We start from the raw sequence: 21,962 nt of genomic DNA, 5'->3' as shown, positions 1-21,962 counted from the left end.
GAGTTCAGGCAAGATAAAGTCCTTCTTGCCGTTGAGCGAGTTCAGGCGAGATAAAGTCCTTCTCGCCATTGAGCGAGTTCAGGCAGGTCAGGCAGGATAAAGTCCTTCTCGCCGTTGAGCGAGTTCAGGCGAGAAAAAGTCCTTCTCACCTCAGAGTGAGTTCAGGCAAGATGAACTGAAAAGTCAGGGGTGTTCGTGACCTTAAACGGCGGGAAGGGAAGGAAAACGCCTTTCCCCCTTTAAGTGAAACATCAATATTGACTTAGTAAGACCAGAGAAAACTTCCACGCTTGTAGGCGGTGTGAGGGCAGATAAAATCCTTCTCGTCCTGAACGAGTTCAGGTATGGCGTGAAGGGTGAAAGAGGTTTAAGAGATAGCTAAGGTAGGTTCAAAGAGAACACCTTGCTATCCAGTTCTTTGTTCTGAAACTCAGGGAGGTAGAGAAGGATCCGAAAGGCACCTCTACCCCCCAGATGAGGGAACAATAGTCAAGCGATGAAGGCAAAGAAAGCTTACATCGCCAGGACCCTATGGCGATCAGAAGAATTCCAAGCGATGACGAGGGTAAAGGCTAGCCTTGCCGGGCAGATCAGGTAAACTGTATTGTGATACAAGTTTAAGTTAAAACCTGCTGCCTAGTAAGTAACTTATTGCCTTAAGTTTGTAAGTTGTGTTAAATGTCATCATTTGAGAGTTAATAGTTGCTCAAATTTTACTTTGAGTTAACAGTTTGATAAATTGTTATAAGATTAACAGTTTGTTCAAGTTCAAAGCAGTGAGTGAACGGTTAAGCCCGAGGAATCGCTAAGTTAATTTGTTTAAGCGAGTTCTACCGGTTATGTCACACAGCGAGTAAGAGGCGTTTGAGGCACGATATTAGAAAACAACATCTTAAGCAGAAGGAGTTATATAAAGCAATGTCAGTTCAAGTACATACGAAGAAGAATTACATATAAAGTTCTTACAGACAGAAATAAGCACCAAGTTTCAAAAAACAAGATGATGGAGGGAGGCGATTAATCTTCAGAGGGCACGATCTTCCCATCCACCACCTCGTTGCAGATTGATACCATGGAGAGATCGAGCTCGGGATATTGGCACGAGACTTGCTCCAAAGCGGCGTCGAACCCGGCGGAAATGACTTGGGCGGAGCTTTGCTCGAGCTCTTGAGCTTGTTTCTTCAGCTCTTCGGTTTCTTCACGAGCCCGAGCAAGTTTCTCAGCAGCCTTTTTGTTTTCCTCCTGAGCCTGGGCCAGCTCTGCAGCGATCTTCGTGGCCTCCTCTCGAGCTTTGGCGAGCTCAGCCACAGTGTCGTCCCTCTCCTTTTCTACTTTCCCGAGGAGCACCTCCCGATCTGCTGACCTCTTTTCAAGGTTTTCCACCTTGGTTGTCCGCTTTCATTGCAGCCTCCAAGTTGGCCACCTTGAGCCTGTAAGGTACAAGCTTGCTCTCCAGCTCGATTTTCTCTTGGGTTTGGAGGTGCAGTTTTTGGCGCAGATCGGAGGCCTCCTTGCGTGCGCCTCTTAGTTCAGCATCCATGGCGTCTTCCATCCTTGAATGGTCAATTTCCGCCATCATCAGGTTGCAAGAGAGCTTCTCCGCCTACATCCTTATCAGGCGGTTTGACTCCTTAAGCGCTGCATTCTCACCTTGGAGCTTCTTGTTCGAGTCCTTCACAGCCTTCGATATTATTGAGGGGAGATCCTCTGCCATCATCTTCATCTTGGCTGTGAAGGGTCCCCAGATCTCTTCGATGGAGGGGGGAAGGCTTGAAGTTGTTGCTGGTGGAGGTGCTGGAGGAGCTTGGTGCTGACTTTCACCACCACCCTCTTGAGTTTGAAGGGCGAGGGGGGCTTCTTGGCGTGGTGGTGAAGTCGGAGACTCAGTTATTAAAATTGGCGAGTTATGGCCACCCTCATCTCCTCCTGGTGCAGCCCCAGCGATAGAGGTGGTTGAAGGAGGACCCTCTCCAGTAGATACAAATGGCGTGGAGGCGCTTGGAGGGTTCTCAATGAAGTTTGGGTCGCTGCTTTCAACCACAGGGGGTGCGACGGCCAAGGGAGTTACTTGGACTGGTTGTGTTGGAGCTGGAGGTGAGGGCGGTGTTGGAATTGGGAGTGCAGGTGGTGAAGAGGGAGCCACCCTTGTTCTTTTGGTGACAAGGCCATCCTCAGTCACCTCGTCATCTTCTTCTTCTTCTTGTACTACTTGAGGAGTTTTCCTCTTTGGCTTCCTCAAGACAAGTTTTTTTCTTTGTGGGGCGGGTAGTGCCCCCAAAGGAGTTGGACCTTTGGGAGGAGTTCTGCCCTGAGCAACGGCGATCTCCACTACCGAGTTGGGCACGGTTTGGGAGCCCGTCGCCAGCTTGTGAGATCGGGCGATCGCCCTCAGTTCAGCTAGTTTACCTTTTCCCAACATGAAGTCTGCACAGGTAGAAAATAGATGAGTAAGCACAAAAGCAGAAGCAAGATATACAAGTATATGCACGCAGGAATAACGCAAGCAAGTGGCACATGGATTCAAAATCAAGACCAATACAGAACAAGCAGAACGCCAAAAGGATGGAATGGTAGGAACGCTAAGTTAGTTCCAACAAAAAACAAGAGTCTTGGTGCTGGGGTAGGGGCTGACCTATGTGAGCTTCAAGTTGGCCCTCGAAGAACTCGAAGGAGATGATTGAGGCGGTCACCAGGCTTGTGTCATAGTCGCCGTATGTGAGTTTAGGCGACCAAGTGATCAGAGACCGCCGAAAGAGGGACATCGCCGAAAGATCAGAAAGGCTTGCTTAGGGCCTTCAGAGGGTACGAGTACGAAGGACAAAGTTATTAGATGATCACTCCCTAGCCAGAGGTTGAGGCAAGGGAACAGCTTACCAGAACATGCACGATGAGCAAGTAAAGCAGATCGTGATAGCGGCAGGCGAGACCACAGAGAAGGTGTGCATGGTGACACCCCGTGCTCGCCACTAGAAGAGATCACGCTGCAAGGCAGCTATGCACCGAGTTACTCCTCGCATGGGTAACTTAGTCGAACAGCCTGAAGAGTAGAAGTAACGCTCAAGTAGAAGACGCTCCAGATGATGACACGTGTACAGCTGGATGCGAGCCACGTGTCCAGAGGTGTAGCCGTCAGGAGAGAGAAAATGCACAGGTATATAAGGAACTCTTAACAGATTCTGAGGTACGCGCGTTTAGAACACTTCTTTACGCTTTGAGAACACTGGAGTACGCTGAGAGAGATTTTGCACGATTCCTTGAGTTTTAGCTTTCCTCTCTTAGAGTTTTCGTGATTCTGTCACTGACTTGAGTGTCGGAGCGCGATCGGCCGCAGCAGCGCCACTCTGTCTTTTTCAGGTTCTTAAGGAGAATCGAGGTGTGAAGGAGGGAAGCTAGCGTGGTGCAAAGCCGATCCAGAGAGATACCTTTGACGTGGCAAGATTCTTGCGTTTTGGTCAACCGGAAGGATCAGTTAACATAAAACATAATTGGCTAATTGAGAAAAGGGGTATATAAAACCACCTCAAGTTGAGATTGTATTGGAGGCAGTCACACAATAATCGGAAAATACCAAACAGCTATCTCTTACTGTAAAGCAAGTCTCAGGATATTATGTAAACACACGAGACTTACATGTCCTGGGGCAATGTTGAATCCTCAGTACTTGTGTACAAAAATAAGGAACCCCAAATTTCAGTACTTAGAAACTTTAGGGAGACCAAATCAGTCTACTCATTTGTTACAGCAAATATGTCAACACATATACCTGCTTGAACAGCAACAGCAGCCTGTAATACATATGTCAATTCTTTTACTTCTAAAAAATGGGAGACAGGAATAGCAACATCATAACTTAAATACCAGATCTTTATAGAAGGGTGTCTGCTCTGGGAGTAAAGCACGATCTGCATCCTTCCTTTGCTTTCATATTGCTCACCATATCGTCTTGTGTCCATAATCAGGGGATCAGACAAGAAGACAAAGACTCTAGCTGCAGTTCTCAGAAGAAATAATATCTTCTTAAAGCGTTTTAAATATAGAAGATTAAACATTAAAGAATCACACTAACAAAAGTCATAAATGGCAAGTTTTGTATTTGTCCATTCAAACCTAAAGCAAAAGTATTCCCATATTCAGATGCAAGGAAATTGCATAGAGCTTCCATTGCTATCCCTAAACCACACCCACCTATCAGAACACCATCCAATCCTTGACCTGCTGCCGTGGTTCTCTCCCATGAAGTTGTTGGTCTAAGTGTTTCAAGTGCAGATGCAATGGTGTGGTCAACATAATACCTTCCAGAGCAGCCAGCAGTGCACTTTTGGTAAGTTCTAGAAACTCCTCAGAAGCTGCAGTATAACCGAAAACATTTTTCTCGATTACAAAATGACAGTGATAAAGAAGACACATCTGTATATTTAGGAAATTAATCAAGTTTTAAAGAACACTGTGAAGGAAACAAATGCCAGAATAGAATAACAAACATGCAAATCAGGCACATCTATCTTCACCTTAATCATTGCATCACATCCTTCTATACAGAATCAAAAGGACCAGAAATAGGAAGAAATGGGTAGAATGACTTAATAAGGGGAAAGGATCAAAACCAAATGATGGAGGAGGGCCAAGCACACCTACCCAAGGAAGCCAAGGCACAAGCCAAGGAGAGCGTCTAGACCAAGACCAAGACCAAAGTGAGCGTCTAGGACGTGAAAGTAAGCGTCTAGGACGTGAAGGTGAGCGGCTATCCATGGAGCTAGACCGTCTAGGACCCCTTACAAGATCAATGGCCAAACATGTTCAAACACAAGCAAATGAGGCCACGGATGGAAGAGAGAAGGCTTTGTATATGTTTGCATAAAGGCCCATTGGGGGTACTTAGTAGATAGGATAGTGTAGGAAGCATTTTTGATGGAAACCTTCTAGAATCTAGGGTAGTGTATGGCCGGTCATGGCACCTTAGATTTAGATTTAATTTTTGGTTTTATTTTCTTTAGAAAGGTGGCTTAACATTTACGTCCACCTAGCCTATAAATAGGGAGGCTATTTCATTGTATTTATCAAGTTTTATTGAGTATTGTTATGCTGCCCATTTTGTGCACTAGCTATACTTCTCCTAGAAATCTAGGCTATAAACTTCACTTCCTTCACCTTTCTTCATAGAGCTGGCCGAACCTCTCTAGTTCATACTCATCATGCACCTTCAAAGCCATCACAACTCCTAGGAGGGCTTTGTTTCACTCACCCATTGCTTCCGCATCCATTTTACTACTTTGATTCAAGAAGAACACATGAAATGCCATCATTTGGTATCATGAGCTATTGGTTCTTCAAGATGAGTAGCTTGTCTTTTTAATTTCAGTTCTTCTTTATTTTCATCTTTGTCATTTCAATTCCTTACTTGTCTTGCTGTTTTTATATTTTAATTTGTTCTTGGTGTGCTTTGTGGAAGATCCAACCTAAGCACTCTTGTTCATTTGATCTTGAACAAGTTCTTGTGCAATTTGTGATAGGATTCCATACACCTTTTTGTTGCTATTTTTATTTTAGGCTTTGAGTCTTTATTGCTTTCATTATTTTGCTTCATATTATGCTTTGAGTCTTTAAATTTCTGAATCTATACATGTTTTGTCAAGTCATGTTCATCCATATTGTCATCAATTCTTAGTAGTCCTATTTTTTTGGCTTGATTGTTTCTTGTTTTGGGTCTCTTTATATTGCTTTAATCTGCTGTTATTTTGATCCTTTGGTGCTTTTTATTTTTAGTTTGAGTTCATAATTGTGTCTTAGTTCATACACAATTTCCTTTCTCACATTTCCATTGTGTTAATTTTGGTTATCTTGCTGTTTTCTTCCAGTTTTCCAGATTTCCCCTGTAACACCTCTCTGTTCTGGGCTGTTTTGTTTAACAAAATTTTTCTACCCATAGGAAAATTCTGAATTTCTGGAAAATGCAAGTTTAAGGTGTTATAGAAAAGACAAAAAAAGAATGAGGTCAAAAGAAGCAACAGAAAAAAAATGATAAATCTCACAAAATCAGAGTGCGAATCTTGAGCGTTACAGCTGGCCTAACTGCACACCAAATTTGCAAAAATTATTAAAAAAAAATGGTGCATGCGTTTTAGGTGATTCCAAAGCCAAAATTTAGCTAAGATCCTGAATTTTCTTGTATCCAAATTTCAGAAACAAATCTTACAATTACAGCTCAGCATAAATTGGGGAACAAAACTGTTTTCTGGCCCACAACATTTTCCAGTGGTGCTGTTTTTTTTTATTTGGTCATCTAATCTAGTACTTTTCTTTAGGAATTCCTTTTGTGTGCCAACTTTATTGAGTACCTTTAATTTCTTGAATCTCTTTCTAAGTTGTCATATTATAAATCCTTTTGGTGGTACTGTTTTCTTTCAATTAAATTTGTTTCTTGCTTTTGTTCCTTGACCTCTCTTTTTGGGTGCTGGAATTTAATTCTCTCTTGGTGCTTATGTGCATGGAAATTGACTTGGTTTAAGGTTAAGCCCTTGTGAATAGGTGCTGGAAATTGGAGAATTAAAGCCAACTTTCTAAGGAGGAGTCAAAGCTAAGGCCGAAACAAGCTTTCTTGATTGAAACAAACACTACAAACACCTAGAAGATCAACAATCAAGACAACAAAGAAAGTGCACTAACCAAAAAAAGGAACAACAAAGGGGGTTTTCTTATCTCCTTTACAACTTGGTTTATTGTTAATTACCTCTTTTAAATTACGTTTTAGACGGTGAGTGTGTCTTCAAGGGCTCAAAGCGTCCAAGAAGCCTCACCTAGGGCCGAATAGCATAGTCATTTTGCTTAGTAATTTGTTGCTTGTTTGAACTTGTATTTCTTTTGTTTTGGTAGAAACGTTTTGCATGTTTAGTATTGTTTAAATTTGTGCTATACCGACTAGTTTGCTGCATATCTAGCTTACATAAGTTTTCTTGCTTTTTGATTTCTCAACTTCTTGTGTTTTAAGTGTTCTACTAAGAGAAAATTTTGTGTGAAGTCATTGGAGGAAAAGTTTTTGGCAAGGAAAAGGCTTGGTACTTAAGTAGTCCATTGTGACTCACCTCCCTTACCTGGAAAACTCCCTTCTCTAACTTTCCTAAACTTTCTCCAAGTAAAACACCTATATACACAAAGTTTTAGCCATGTCTTCTTCTTCTCACTCTCCAAAGTCTATAGAAAGTGAAGTAAAATCTTTGAAAACTCTTTTAAAAGAAGTATCCCAAGCGGTACAATTAATATCTTTTAGACAATTGGAGAATGAGAACAAAATCAATGAGTTGGCTAAAGCTCAAGAAGAGAAGTCCCAAAAATCACAAAAATCAAAAAAAACTCATGTATCACATTCTCAAAGTATTGAGTCTCTAGGAGAGGGAAGCCGTAGAATCAATGATTATTACCAACCACCCCCTAGAAGAACTAGGCAAAGGGAACAAGAGGTGCCAAGGGAAACAAGAGTAGACCTACCTCATTTCCATGGAAAGGAAAATGTAGAAGTATATCTAGATTGGGAGATGAAGGTAGAGCAACTTTTTGCTTGCCATAGGGTAAGTGAGGAACGAAAAGTACCCTTAGCCACCCTTAGTTTCCAAGGGAATGCCATGTATTGGTGGACCTCTCTCGAAAGAGATAGACGTCTTCATAGGGAACCTTCCATTACATATTGGAATGACCTTAGGGGAGCCCTAAGACGTCGACATATACCCTCTTACTACCATAGGGAGTTGATGGACAAGCTCCAAAGACTCCAACAAAGAAATATGAGCGTAGAGGAGTATAGACAAAAGATGGAGCTCTATATGATGAGAGCCTCTATTAGAGAGGAAGAGGAAACCACCATTGCTAGGTTCCTTAGTGGCCTATCACTTGAGATAAGAGATAGAGTAGAGCTCTTACCTTATCAAGACTTGAATGATTTGGTTCAACTTTGCATTAAAGTTGAGCAACAAAACTTGCGCAAAACCTCAAGTCAAAAGGTGAGCCCCTATTCTAGCTTTTATCCCAAGAAAGAGTTTAGAAGGGAGGGTAGTACATCCAAGGATAAACCAAAAGAGCCTACCAAGCCCTTCACCAAAGAAACCTCAACCCCACCCATCCGAGCTAGAGATGTCAAGTGTTTTAAGTGCTATGGTAGGGGGCATGTGCAAGCACAATGTCCAAACCAAAGGACTTTGTTTTTAAAAGGTGTAGACGAGTACACTAGTGGCGAGGATGAGCCTAGTGAGAAAGAGGAAGGGGGAGAGGATGAGAGGGTAGATCCACTAGAGGGAGAATTGCTTATGATTAGGAGAACCCTCAATAATCACCCTAGCACATCCATGGAAACACAAAGGGAGAACATCTTTCATACAAGATGCAATGTTTTAGAAAATATATGTTCTCTCATTGTGGATAGTGGATCTAGTTGTAATTGTTGTAGTGTTAGGATGGTTGAAAAGCTTAAGCTACAAGTAGTTCCTCACCCAAAACCTTACAAACTTCAATGGCTTAATGAAAATGGGGAACTACATGTAGACAAGCAAGTGGAAATCAAGTTTTCCATTGGGAACTACAAAGACAAAGTTTTATGTGATGTAGTGCCTATGGAAGCTTGCCATATCTTATTAGGGAGGCCATGGCAATTTGACAAGAAAACCTTGCATGATGGTCTCACTAACGAGATTTCCTTCACCCATAAATATAAGAAGTTTGTACTTAGTCCTTTACCACATTCTCAAGTGGTGAAAGACCAAATACAAATGAAACAAAAGAGGGATGAGGAAAACAAAAAAAAAAAGAGCTAGAAAAAGAGAAAATCCTTAGGGATAGAAAGGCGTGGGAGAAGAGTGTTCCTTCCCACAAGGTTGCTCAACAAGAAAAACCTCTTGAAAATGTTTTTGAAAACTTGCTTCTTGTTGAACAACCAAGCCTTATCTTTTGTAAAGGAGCACTTACATGCACTACCACAAGTAGTGAACTCATGGTTTTACCTCCTCAAGTAGAAAACCTTTTGAGTGAATTTGAAGATCTATTCTCCCAAGAAGGACCCATTGGGCTTCCTCCTCTTAGGGGGATAGAACATCAAATTGACTTTATACCGGGGGCAAGCCTACCAAATAGGCCTGCTTATAGAACCAACCCCGAGGAAACAAAGGAGATAGAATCACAAGTTCAAGACTTGTTGGAGAAGGGTTGGGTTCAAAAGAGCCTAAGCCCTTGTGCTGTACCTGTCTTGTTGGTGCCAAAAAAAGATGGAAAATGGCGTATGTGTTGTGATTGTAGAGCAATCAACAACATCACCATCAAGTATAGGCATCCAATCCCAAGGCTTGATGATATGCTTGATGAATTGCATGGGTCAACTCTATTCTCTAAAATTGACCTTAAAAGTGGATATCACCAAATTCGAATCAAGGAGGGTGATGAGTGGAAAACCGCTTTTAAGACCAAATTTGGACTATACGAGTGGTTGGTGATGCCCTTTGGGCTTACTAATGCTCCAAGCACATTCATGAGGCTTATGAATCACACCTTGAGGGATTGTATAGGTAAATATGTAGTAGTTTACTTTGATGATATCTTAGTCTATAGTAAAAGCCTAGAAGACCATCTAAGTCACCTTAGGGAAGTTCTTCTAGTTCTTAGGAAAAATAGTCTTTTTGCCAATAGGGATAAGTGTACCTTTTGTGTAGATAGTGTAGTTTTCTTAGGTTTCATAGTTAACAAAAAGGGGGTGCATGTAGATCCCGAGAAAATCAAAGCCATCCGCGAGTGGCCAACTCCACAAAATGTAAGTGATGTAAGAAGTTTTCATGGGTTAGTTAGCTTCTATAGAAGGTTTGTCCCTAATTTTTCTAGTCTAGCTTCTCCTTTGAATGAACTTGTGAAAAAAGATGTTGCATTTTGCTGGAATGAAAAGCATGAGCAAGCCTTTCAAAGGCTCAAAGCTCAACTCACCAATGCGCCCATTCTATCTCTTCCAAATTTTTCCAAAACTTTTGAGATAGAGTGTGATGCATCGGGGGTAGGCATAGGTGCGGTTTTGTTGCAAGGAGGACACCCCATTGCTTATTTTAGTGAAAAACTCCATGGTGCCACCCTCAACTACCCCACCTATGACAAAGAGCTCTATGCTCTTGTGCGAGCCCTAAAGACTTGGGAACACTACCTTGTGTCCAAAGAATTTGTTATCCATAGTGATCACGAGTCTTTAAAATATTTAAAGGGCCAACACAAGCTCAACAAGAGACATGCTAAATGGATGGAATTTCTTGAACAATTTCCTTATGTAATCAAATACAAGAAAGGAAGCACCAATATAGTGGTCGATGCTCTTTCAAGACGGCACACTCTCTTTTCAAAACTAGGTGCCCAAATTCTTGGATTTGACCACATAAGAGAGCTTTACCAAGAAGATCAAGAACTCTCATCCATCTATGCCCAATGTCTACATAGAGCGCAAGGAGGTTACTATGTGTCCGAGGGATATCTTTTTAAAGAAGGAAAACTTTGCATTCCCCAAGGAACACATAGAAAACTCCTTGTCAAAGAATCACATGAAGGGGGACTCATGGGCCATTTTGGAGTTGATAAAACTCTAGATCTTTTAAAAGCAAAATTTTGTTGGCCACACATGAGGAAAGATGTCCAACGACATTGTTCTAGATGTATCTCATGTTTAAAATCAAAGTCTAGAACAATGCCGCATGGACTCTACACCCCTTTGCCGATTGCAAATGCTCCTTGGGAAGACATTAGCATGGATTTCATTTTAGGACTTCCTAGGACTGCAAGAGGCCATGACTCTATCTTTGTGGTAGTGGACCGTTTTAGCAAAATGTCCCACTTTATTCCATGCCACAAAGTGGATGATGCTCAAAATATTTCTAAACTCTTCTTTAGAGAAGTGGTGAGACTCCATGGTCTCCCTAGAAGTATAGTGTCCGATCGAGATCCCAAGTTTATAAGCCACTTTTGGAAAACTCTTTGGGGTAAACTTGGAACAAGACTACAATTTTCAACTTCTTGTCATCCTCAAACGGATGGTCAAACCGAAGTAGTCAATAGATCTCTTGGAACTATGCTTAGGGCTATCATGAAGGGAAGCCACAAATCTTGGGATGAGTACCTTCCCCACATTGAATTTGCTTACAATAGAGTAGTTCACAAGACTACTAATGCTTCTCCTTTTGAGGTAGTATATGGTTTTAATCCTCTCACGCCCATGGATTTGATACCCCTTCCTAATCCACAAGATTTTGTGCATAAGGAAGGAGTAATCAAAGCTGATTTTATCAAGCAAATGCATGAGAAGATTAAAATTCAAATACAACAACAAAATGAGAAGTACACAAAATACAACAACAAAGGGAAGAGAGAAATAATTTTTGAGGAAGGAGACTTAGTTTGGCTTCACCTTCGCAAAGATAGATTTCCAACTCAAAGGAAGTCCAAACTAAGTCCCCGAGGTGATGGACCTTTTCAAGTTCTCAAGCGAGTCAACAACAATGCTTATAAATTGGACCTACCTCTTGAATATGGAGTACATGACACTTTTAATGTAATTGATCTTTCTCCATTTGTAGGAACCAATGACGATGACGAGCTGGATTTGAGGACAAATCCTTTCCAAGGGGGAGGGGATGATGGAGGAGGGCCAAGCACACCTACCCAAGGAAGCCAAGGCACAAGCCAAGGAGAGCGTCTAGACCAAGACCAAGACCAAAGTGAGCGTCTAGGACGTGAAAGTAAGCGTCTAGGACGTGAAGGTGAGCGGCTATCCATGGAGCTAGACCGTCTAGGACCCCTTACAAGATCAATGGCCAAACATATTCAAACACAAGCAAATGAGGCCACGGATGGAAGAGAGAAGGCTTTGTATATGTTTGCATAAAGGCCCATTGGGGGTACTTAGTAGATAGGATAGTGTAGGAAGCATTTTTGATGGAAACCTTCTAGAATCTAGGGTAGTGTATGGCCGGTCATGGCACCTTAGATTTAGATTTAATTTTTGGTTTTATTTTCTTTAGAAAGGTGGCTTAACATTTACGTCCACCTAGCCTATAAATAGGGAGGCTATTTCATTGTATTTATCAAGTTTTATTGAGTATTGTTATGCTGCCCATTTTGTGCACTAGCTATACTTCTCCTAGAAATCTAGGCTATAAACTTCACTTCCTTCACCTTTCTTCATAGAGCTGGCCGAACCTCTCTAGTTCATACTCATCATGCACCTTCAAAGCCATCACAACTCCTATGAGGGCTTTGTTTCACTCACCCATTGCTTCCGCATCCATTTTACTACTTTGATTCAAGAAGAACACATGAAATGCCATCACCAAAGGTCATTTATGCAATCACAACCTTCTCATTCAAACAAAAGTTAGTCCAGAAAACATAGCCACCGAAACAGTTCCAAACCCTATAAGTCTAACTTGCAGCAATCATGGCCAGTAACACTAAAAAAACATTGGCCATGTAATCTAATAATCATTCACGATATCTAGACACAAGATCCATGTGTTTTGAATCTGCGTCTCATTCTCCAATCGGTTAGATAAAATTAATATAGAAAAAAATATTTATCGACGGTCTCAACTCTTAAATAAGGGAACAGGAGATAATATCAGAACCATGTGGAAACTAGACATATAAAAGTTATTATCGCCATAAGCAACATAGCCTACAGAATTATAAGTAAAATGCCATACTGCTCTCACACAAAATTCTTAGGCTCCACCAGGTCCTAGTCAGAGAACCCAAAGCAAAACTCACAATCAGTAGCATACCATAAACTCCTGATCAATTAACCTCACCGAACCATCCAATTGTCAAAATCCAGTTCCAATTATCACAATTAGCAAATCAATAAGCCGTGAGATGTTAGGAGACTTACAGGACAACTCAACAGCAACAACATATACCGGACATGCCAGCATTGCCGATTCCTCTGTAACAGTTCCAATCAAAACAGTCAAATATGAAAAACATGCACAAAAGCAATCCAATTCAACAACGATTAACCAAAATCGAAAAGTAAATTTCATAATTACGCGTAGGCAATGCGAGATCTACGAAAGAGGACATAATCTCGGCACAGGACTGAGGGCTAAAGTAGCGTTCGATGGCGTCGGAGGAGAGGCCATTGAGGTTGCCGCAGAGGGAGCAAGACTAGAACCATTGCTCGAGCTTGCAGTAGGTGTTGAAGTAGGCCCAGCAGTTCTCGCAACGCGGTAATGAAGAAATGAAGAAAAGGAAAACTTGTTTTAATTCAGAAGGATAATTAGTTGGAAATGACATATTTTTGAAAGAAAATTGAAGCGGTTAGTCAAATGACGTATTATACTGAAATTTGTGGCGGTTATTAATAACCGCCATATTAAAACCGCCACTTTTTACATGATTTTTTGTAGTGATAGTACTAGAATAGATGAAGAAAACCAAAAAACAGTACTACTGGAGTTTATGTAAAAACTGTGTGTGACTTAAAATATTTAACTGGAACTGGATAAAGCAAACTGGAATTTTAAATTTAAACCACTGAAAATTCAAGATGTTAGCTCAAAATAGGTACTGGAATCACATAAAAAACAGTGCACCAATTAATTGTAATAAATTTTTCAAAATCACTGCCACTCACCTTTTTTTCCCGCGCCAGAATTCCACTCTGTACATATTTGATTTATCATTTTTTTCGTACTTTGAATTTTGATACACTTATTTTTTTCACTCTTTTATAACACTTAAAACTACCAAAATCCAGAGTTTCAGAATTTTTATCCAACAGAATTAATTTCATAAGCAATTTTAGTAAGCACAAAAACTGGAAAACAGAGAAACCTATGCTGGAATTAAAAAACAGAATTAAGAAACTTCAAAGACACAAAAGAATTGATGTATAGAACTTGTATAGATCTAATACACAAGAATGAACTCAAAACTAAAAATAAAATGCACCAAAGGATCAAAAAACAGAAAAAGAAAACTGCACTCAAGGAAAAATCAAGCAACAAAAATGATCCTGCCTGTTGACCACAATGTTGGAACCTGCCTCGTCAAAGGATCGACTCGTGCACCGCTTCGAACCTCCGTCCTTCTTCAAGATCCACCTCAAGAACCTGCAAATGAACAGAGCGGCGCCGCTGCGGCCGATCGCACTCCAACGCCCAAGTCAGTGACCGAACCACCAAATACTAAGAGCAAAATCACTCAAGAAATCTCAAGGAACCGTGCAATGTCCTCTCTCACAGTAAGCTCTAGAACTCGCAAGCGTAAAGAGTATAATCTGAACGTGCGTACCTCAGAAAGTTCGTTGAGAACTCTTATATACCAGGTCACTTTCTCTCTCCTGGCAGTTACAGACCTGGACACGTGGCTCGCATCCAGCCGTACACGTGCCACCATCTAGAGCCTTCTTGACTTGGGCACTGCTTCTGACTCTCTTTTTGGCTAAGTTACTTATGCATGGTACTGCCCAGTGCATAGCTAACTTGGGAGCGCGATCTCTACTGGGATTGGCGAGTTAGGGTGCTCTCGTACACCTTCCCTGTGGTCTCGCCGGCCGCCTTCATAATCTGCACCACCTTCATCTTCGGCGATGTGCTTGTTCTGGCGATCTCCAATCACTTAGTCGCCTGAGTTTACAATCTGGCGACTTCATCTTCAACTGGGCGATCGCCTGGTATGCTGGAGATCGGAGCACGCCAACTTAATAACTGGCGACTACACGAGCCCCCCGACTTCCTTCCCTTCTGCGGATCTGGCGCCTTGTCAACACGCCTACACTGTAGCTTGGTGCCACGTCATCACTTCCGACTACCAGGGCGGTACAAAAAATTAGCCCAAAAAAAGTACTACATGGACTTGATGACAATTGAGGAAAAACATGACTAGACAAAACATGTATGGATTCAAAAATCAAAATGACACAAACACAATGATTTATACCAATTAAAACAGCAAGAAAGACTCAAAATAACACAAAAACATAATCACTTATCACAAAAACTGAATCAAAGTGTCAATCAACTCAAAAAAAAATTTGAACACAACCATAGCTCTAGATACCACATGATGTGAGTTGAATTGGCACAAGACAAGGTACAACACAATAAGGAGGCTTAAGGACAGTTCCATGGAGGACATTGCCTTCCAAATGAAGAGCCAAACTCATAAGAATTATGAGTGCCATATCCTTATACACAAATATAGGACGAAAATGGAAAGGAAAGCAAGATCAACACATGAACACAAGTAGAAACACAATATAGAACAATTAAACCGATTAAAAATAGAAACTAACACATATGAACTGATTGGAAGGAGAATTAAGGGCTGGAAATAAAAGGAAACACAAGAGAAGCAAGAACAAACGGTGGAAATTAAAAAACAACACCTAAAAAGACAAACTACCGATTGGAATTGCTAGAAACATGGAAATGGAGATGGAAGGAAGAAGGAACTTAATTGGATGAAGACTTGAAGGAGATGAACATGCCAATTGGATGGTGAAAGCTCCAAGATGATTGCTAGTTGCCGCCACTTGAAGCCCTCCAAAGCTCACAAGATAACACTTAGTGATAGAGATCAAATAAGAGAGGATTTTACTAATGGAGGAAGAGGTCATTCACCCAAACATTTGAAGTTCTTCCTTCTAGTCTTCTCAAAAATTAAAGAAGAATTAAAATAAAGAGAGGACCAAGCCTAAAGCCAAAAGAAGACTACAAGCTTTCAAGAATGGGCTTCAATTAATATCTCTCTTTATAGTTTCTTTTGTATAAATTTGTAAATAATATAGAAAAATGTTTAGGTAGGTGCTAAGAGGGAAACCTAAAGATACCTCTTGTGTAAAGCATCTTTAGATATTAGCTTTAGAAAAATCTAGAAGGTATCCCTTCAATTCTCCACTTTTGGCGCTAAAAGTGGAAGAGTTGCAAGGTAACCTTGGATAGCTTCCTTTGTAAGCTTTTTGTACACTCATTCACCCAAACATTTGAAGTTTTTCCTTCTAGTCTTCTCAAAAATTAAAGAAGAATTAAAATAAAGAGAGGACCAAGCCTAAAGCCAAAAGAAGACTACAAGCTTTCAAGAATGGGCTTCAATTAATATCTCTCTTTATAGTTTCTTTTGTATAAATTTGTAAATAATACAGAAAAGTGTTTAGGTAAGTGCTAAGAAGGAAACCTAAACATATCTCTTGTGTAAAGCATCTTTAGATATTAGCTTTAGAAAAATCTAGAAGGTATCCCTTCTATTCTCCACTTTAGGCGCTAGAAGTGGAAGAGTTGCAAGGTAACCTTGGATAGCTTCCTTTGTAAGCTTCTTGTACACTCATGACCGGTCCTTCTCCTATAAAAGGAGGGCTTGAGTCTTTCTAATACAGATTTGATATTTTGAGTACAAAAATTCTCCCAAATTGATGACTGATTGAGAGACTTGTGTCTTCTCTTATTCTAGTCTTATCTTGAAAGCACTCTTAGAACCTCAAGTGGCAGCATCTACACTCATCTTGAAGCTTTGCATCCTTCAAGTGGCGCGTTCCTCTCCAAGCACTCCAACCACATAAGTTCTCTTCTCCTTTCCACCTTATTCATCCATTTCCATTCTCAAATAAACTCTAAAACATGTCTTAGGCTTTTCTAGTCATTATAATCGGTTCATTTGCATCTTTTCTTACTTTTGTTCAGTTCATTTGATTTCTAGCCTGTTTCAATCAGTTCATTAGCTTTCTATCATGTTTTTGTTTGGTTCATTTGATTTCTAGGTAGTTATAATCGGTTCATTTGCTTTCTTGTTCATTTTAATCGGTTCATTTGACATAAAATGGGTTTCCATGAGTTTTGGCTTGGTTGCTTATGATTTGGTGAGTTCTTGAGTGAAAGAACATTGATCCAATTCTAGAAAAGTGCCTAATCATATTCCAACTCAAGTTGAATCCATAACATGTCCTTGAAATATTTGTATCATGTTATTGGAATCATATCACTTAGTGAAGGAGATCAAATCTCTCACAATTCTCTCTCAATTTGAGTAGAGTTTCCTTTCTTCAACTTCTAAATTCTGAATTCACAATTCAAAAACTAGACTATTCAAAATTGGAGCCAAAACAAGTCACATGAGAAGTGTGACTTGCTTTCCTACTTTGGCACCTTCTAAAACTATATCTACACCTACTCTTTTGTCACATGGAAGGTGTGACTTTGTTTTGTACATTAGCACCCCTTATTTAATATCTACACCTCCCTTTTAAAGTTCTACTAAAAACTACACAAAAGAAATTACAAATAGAGACATCCAATGATGCTCATTTATTTAATGCTTGTGCCCTTGCTCTTATTATCTTCTGAGGCATGATGGATGTTCATGTGTTGGCTTGGGCCTTAGTATGGGCTTGAGCTTTGGGCTTGGGCCTCCATATTAAGAACACTAATAGGAAGAACTTCAAGTGTTGTGGTCCTTGACCATTCCTCCTATTGATGGCATCTTTAAATGCTTGTTGAAATGACCCTTCAAGTATAGCATCCTTGGTCATCTTCACCTGAGTGTTGTGACCCTTCAAGTGTTGTGGTCCTTCAAGTATTCTCATCAGATGGCCACTGAGTTCACCTGATGGATAGCACACAGGTGCTTCTTTCTTGCACTATTCGAACTTCCACCTCCGGCAAACCCGCCGGCGATGGTGTTTATGACCTCGCGACCTCCTTGGCGGTTGTCTTTGAGAGGATCGTCCCTTCTCTTGTGTCGTTCCCGGTGACGATCATCCTTCCTAGGCCCTGGGGGTGCGGTCTCTCTTCCTCGGCGTCTCTTCCCTGCACAGGGAACGTCTGGTGGTGCGACTATTTCACACGAAGCGGTTTAGATGCCCAGCTTGGATCAATTCTTCTATTTTATCTTTCAAGGCTTGACATTCCTCGGTCGAATGACCGGTATTCTTATGATAGCGACACTTCTTGCTACGGTCGGCGTTATCAAGACTTAGAGCCCTTCTAGATGGTGGTATCAGCTCTGCACTAAGGGCTTCTTGCAGTATTTTCCCTCTGTCAATGTTGAGGGGCGTGTACCGTGAGAACTGAGGCCCACGATTGTCTCGCTTTGGATCACCTCGTCCATACCTTCCCTATCGTTCCTTCTCGTCTTTCTTCTCGCCGCCAGCCTCTGCTCGAGCCTAGTTCCGGAACTCGCGAAGCTCTTCCAATTGCATAAACTTGGCGGCTCTACACCTGAGTTCGTCCAGGCTTGCCGCGGGCTGCATGCATAGGCTGTCTGCGACAGGACCCGGAAGGAGGGCAATCAGCATATGATGCATTGCCACCTCAAGACTGAGGTTTTGAATGCTCATAGCGACTTTCCCGAATCGATCGATGAACTTTCTCAGAGACTCTCCCTTTTCCTGGCGAATGCTGGCCAAGGCAATGGACGTCAGGTGGTGGGGTCAGCTAGTTGCGAACTGGACATCAAACTTGGCCACCAGCGTTTCAAAACAATCCATTGAGTTTGGGGGGAGCTTCGAAAACCAGCTTAAAGCTTCTCCCTTCAAGGAAGTTGGGAATACTCAACACAGAACCGCGTCATCGGCCGTGTAGAGGCTCATGTGCGTAGTGTACGCGTCCATGTGTTCATCAGGATCGGTCGTCCAATCATACTGATCTTTGTTTTATCTTTTCCACTTGTCCGGTAGGAGAGTGTCCATGATAAAATCAATGAAAGGATGACGATGGTCAGCCCCAACGGTACCTGCTGTGTTCACCGTTTTGTTTTGGTGGGACTCGTCATCCATCTCCAAGGTGGGGTTCTTGTTCTTCGACTCCCTCTCAGTCTGGGGGCCGACAGCTGTGGCGAAGGACCTACCAACCTGGTTGGTTGGAATAAGGGATGGTCCCCCCTCCACCAATTTCTTCATCTCTATGTTCTCCTCTCAGAGGTTCCTGATCTCTTCTTCGTTCTTCTTGATTGCCTCTTCATGGGCCTTCTTCATTTTTGCCAGCTCTCTTTGGAGAACCAACATTATTGTTGCTTGGTCTGCTTCAGGCATTCTCTCGCTTACCATACTACGGGTCGATACCATCTACTGTTGTTTCTTCACGCTATTCTCTCGACCCCACGGTGGGCGCCTTGGGGACCTAAAGAACGATTGCTCCTGCTTCTACCCTCGATCGGTCTAACACTCTCCAAGCTCCTCGATGCACTCCAAAATCTCTGATGCACTCCACTCCTCTCGGTCACCCTGCTCCACAGGCGGAGGTGGTACCTGCAGAAGGCACTCCAACGCTCAAGCTAGTTGGGGTGTCAGTGCTCAGATGTCAGAGTACTGTAGATAATAACGTACATTTCTCCTTGAAATATGTGTTATTTATATTACCTTAATGGGTCTTGACTGTTGAGCCAGATTAAGAGAGTTGGTTTATATTTAGGATTGCGTTAAGCCACCCTTAACCATAGATTAGTCTTGCTAACCTGGTCAACCTTGGACTTGAACGTTATGGGTCGGTCGGCCACGTGTAGTGACGTGACCGTCTCTTTATTACTTAGGTGGCGTCATGAGCCGAGTGTTGGTCAACTCACTGAGTCGTTCGGTCGTACTAATACAACGTCACCATATATTGGATTTTGAAACATAGGTGGTTGTGCAGAAGCATCTGGTTGTGCTCATGATATTCGACGTAACATTTGATAATTTTATTTCAGGTCTGGTGGCTGATATGGATATCGAGTCTGAAAAGTATAGGAGGATGGGAAGTGCTCGAATAGATTTTTATGTAAGCATAGGTGCACCTGGATTTGAAGCTTACGGTGAAACCGTAAGTTACCCTGAAAGTTCTACTTGCAAACCCATCATTAGTTATCTAATTGATAGGGAGCCGATGAAGTTAAAAAGGTTAGGTTATCAGGGACCTGAAATTGACTTGGAGAATGAGTTGGAGGGTTTTAAATGAACCTTTTATTTCTGTCTTCATAGCTTCACAATGTGCCTTGGGGTGCTGAAAACACCAAGGCTGCACCGCATGCAGAGGTCGGTTGTATGTGTAAAAGTTTTTTTTGTATATCATTACTCTCCATACTTTTTCACCTGATGAGTGATGTCATAGCTAGAACCGATTCATATTGCTAACATGACAGTTTTGGCAACATTGGAAAAATTAGAAGATGAATCCATATAAATTAGTATCTGAATTGGTCTCATGGAGGCTAATGTACAACTAAATGAAGAATGACTATTAGCAAAATAATTTGCTTCATTTTAAAAGTTATGTATTGTGATATTTTAAATAAATTCACACTATCAAAATGTTACTATAGATAGGAAACGGTGTAGTGCAATACACAAACCCTTAATGTCAAGTCTAGAAGATGCAAAGACTTACTTAATATTTGAACTAGTTTTTGAATATATAACTTTTCATATTTTGTTGAAACCTGTAATAACTAAAATCAAACCTATATATATGCAATTATACTTATGGTGTGAAACTTTCATTCCCATGAAATAAACACTTTTATTTCTTTATCTGATTTGCCATATTTTTTTCTTTAGATATATAAAAATAATAAATAGCTATCTTGTCTACAGTAGCCGTGGAAGGAAACACAAGTTTCATGTGTGTTTGGATTAGCTGATTTGAACCGTGAGCGGTGATTTTTGGGAGGGTTTAGACCATTGTTTTTGCTTCACCATTTTCGCACAGTGAACACACTCCCTTTTTTTAGGCTTTAGGGTTAATAAATAAATTTGTACTGATTAAAAAAATAAAATTTATTTTCCAACTTTCTTTCCTTTCCCATATATTACGTGTACATACCTTAATTCAAATAACTTAACTTTTTTATTTTTTTTATTTAAATTACTTTAAAATCACTCTCTGAATCCTCGTACATACCTTAATTCTTCTCGTACATACCTTAATTCAAACAACTTAACTTTTTTCACCTTTTTTATTTAAATTACTTCAAAATCACTCTCTGAATCTTCGTACATTTTCTCTCTAATTCAAACAAAACATTAAATTACTCTTTTTATTCAAATTACTTCAAAATCACTCTTTAAATCCCCGTTCATTTTCTCTCTAATTCAAACAAAACATTAAAATAAAATAAATATATATATTTTGAATATGTTCATTCATATTAAATTTATTGTTCTTGGAGAAGAATATTATAATTGAAATTTAATTCTATACAAACCAGAAAGTTTATATAATTATATTCTAAATATAATACATATTTTAAAAATGTTACTTCTGTTTATATGAAAAGAACGTTTGACATTTAAGACAATATTTAAAATTTTATAACTACTATAAAACATTCTTAAATAAAATTACCTCTTATTTTAAGTATCTCAGTTAAAATTACTCTCTTCTTTCCTATAACAAAATTGTATGGTTTGAAAAAAAATAACATAATAATATCATTTAATTTTTACTTTAGTTAAAATAACCCTAAAGCCTAAACCATATACTATAAACCTCTTAATAAAATAATTAATAATAATAAAATTATCATTTTTATAAATATCTTTACTTACGATTTATTTTTATTATTTTAAACTTTAAAATCAATCATTAATACTATTATGTCATAATTTTTATTTTTTAACATACTAAAAGCTAAAAAAAATTAAATAAGTAATTTATTACTTCTGTATATATAGTTATATATAAAAAAAAAATTAACGATAATCACGTATGTGGCAAGCCTACAATATAATAAAATAAGATAAATAATAGATATATTACATAATATAAAAAATACAATCACTAATTATACCTTTTAATCTGAGAGTAATTAAATCTCAGCGAGGTTGAAAATAGAAAAGTACGTAGAGAAGAAAAAGGGCATTGTTGATTTTGAGGCTAAGGTGGTGTTTCTCACGAATAGCTTACATTATCACAATAGTTTTTAAAAACAGGGGCATCAAAATGTTTTGGCATCTCACGAAATCCAAAATATTTTAGTAAAAAATATCTCGATAT

General features: G+C 40.1%; 1 long non-coding RNA gene across 3 annotated transcripts; it reads right to left on the bottom strand.

Annotated features, from left to right (window-relative positions):
• Positions 1-3,491: 3,491 nt before the first annotated feature.
• Positions 3,492-13,403, bottom strand: LOC137806819 (uncharacterized). 3 transcript variants are annotated; one of them, XR_011080423.1, is made up of 3 exons: positions 4,108-4,583; positions 3,859-3,988; positions 3,492-3,785 (listed from the first exon to the last, which is right to left on the bottom strand). It is a non-coding gene; the product is annotated as an uncharacterized lncRNA (long non-coding RNA). The 3 variants fall into 3 exon arrangements; XR_011080424.1 differs by lacking the exon at positions 3,492-3,785 and adding an exon at positions 13,047-13,403 and having other exon boundaries at positions 3,908-3,988; positions 4,108-4,346; XR_011080422.1 differs by lacking the exon at positions 3,492-3,785 and having other exon boundaries at positions 3,908-3,988; positions 4,108-4,599.
• Positions 13,404-21,962: the final 8,559 nt, after the last annotated feature.

This window comes from Phaseolus vulgaris, chromosome 3 (assembly GCF_000499845.2).
Source record: "Phaseolus vulgaris cultivar G19833 chromosome 3, P. vulgaris v2.0, whole genome shotgun sequence".
In the NCBI taxonomy this organism is placed as follows: Eukaryota; Viridiplantae; Streptophyta; class Magnoliopsida; order Fabales; family Fabaceae; genus Phaseolus; species Phaseolus vulgaris.
Note: the sequence above shows the minus strand (reverse complement) of the source record. Positions and strands in the feature narration are given on the sequence as shown.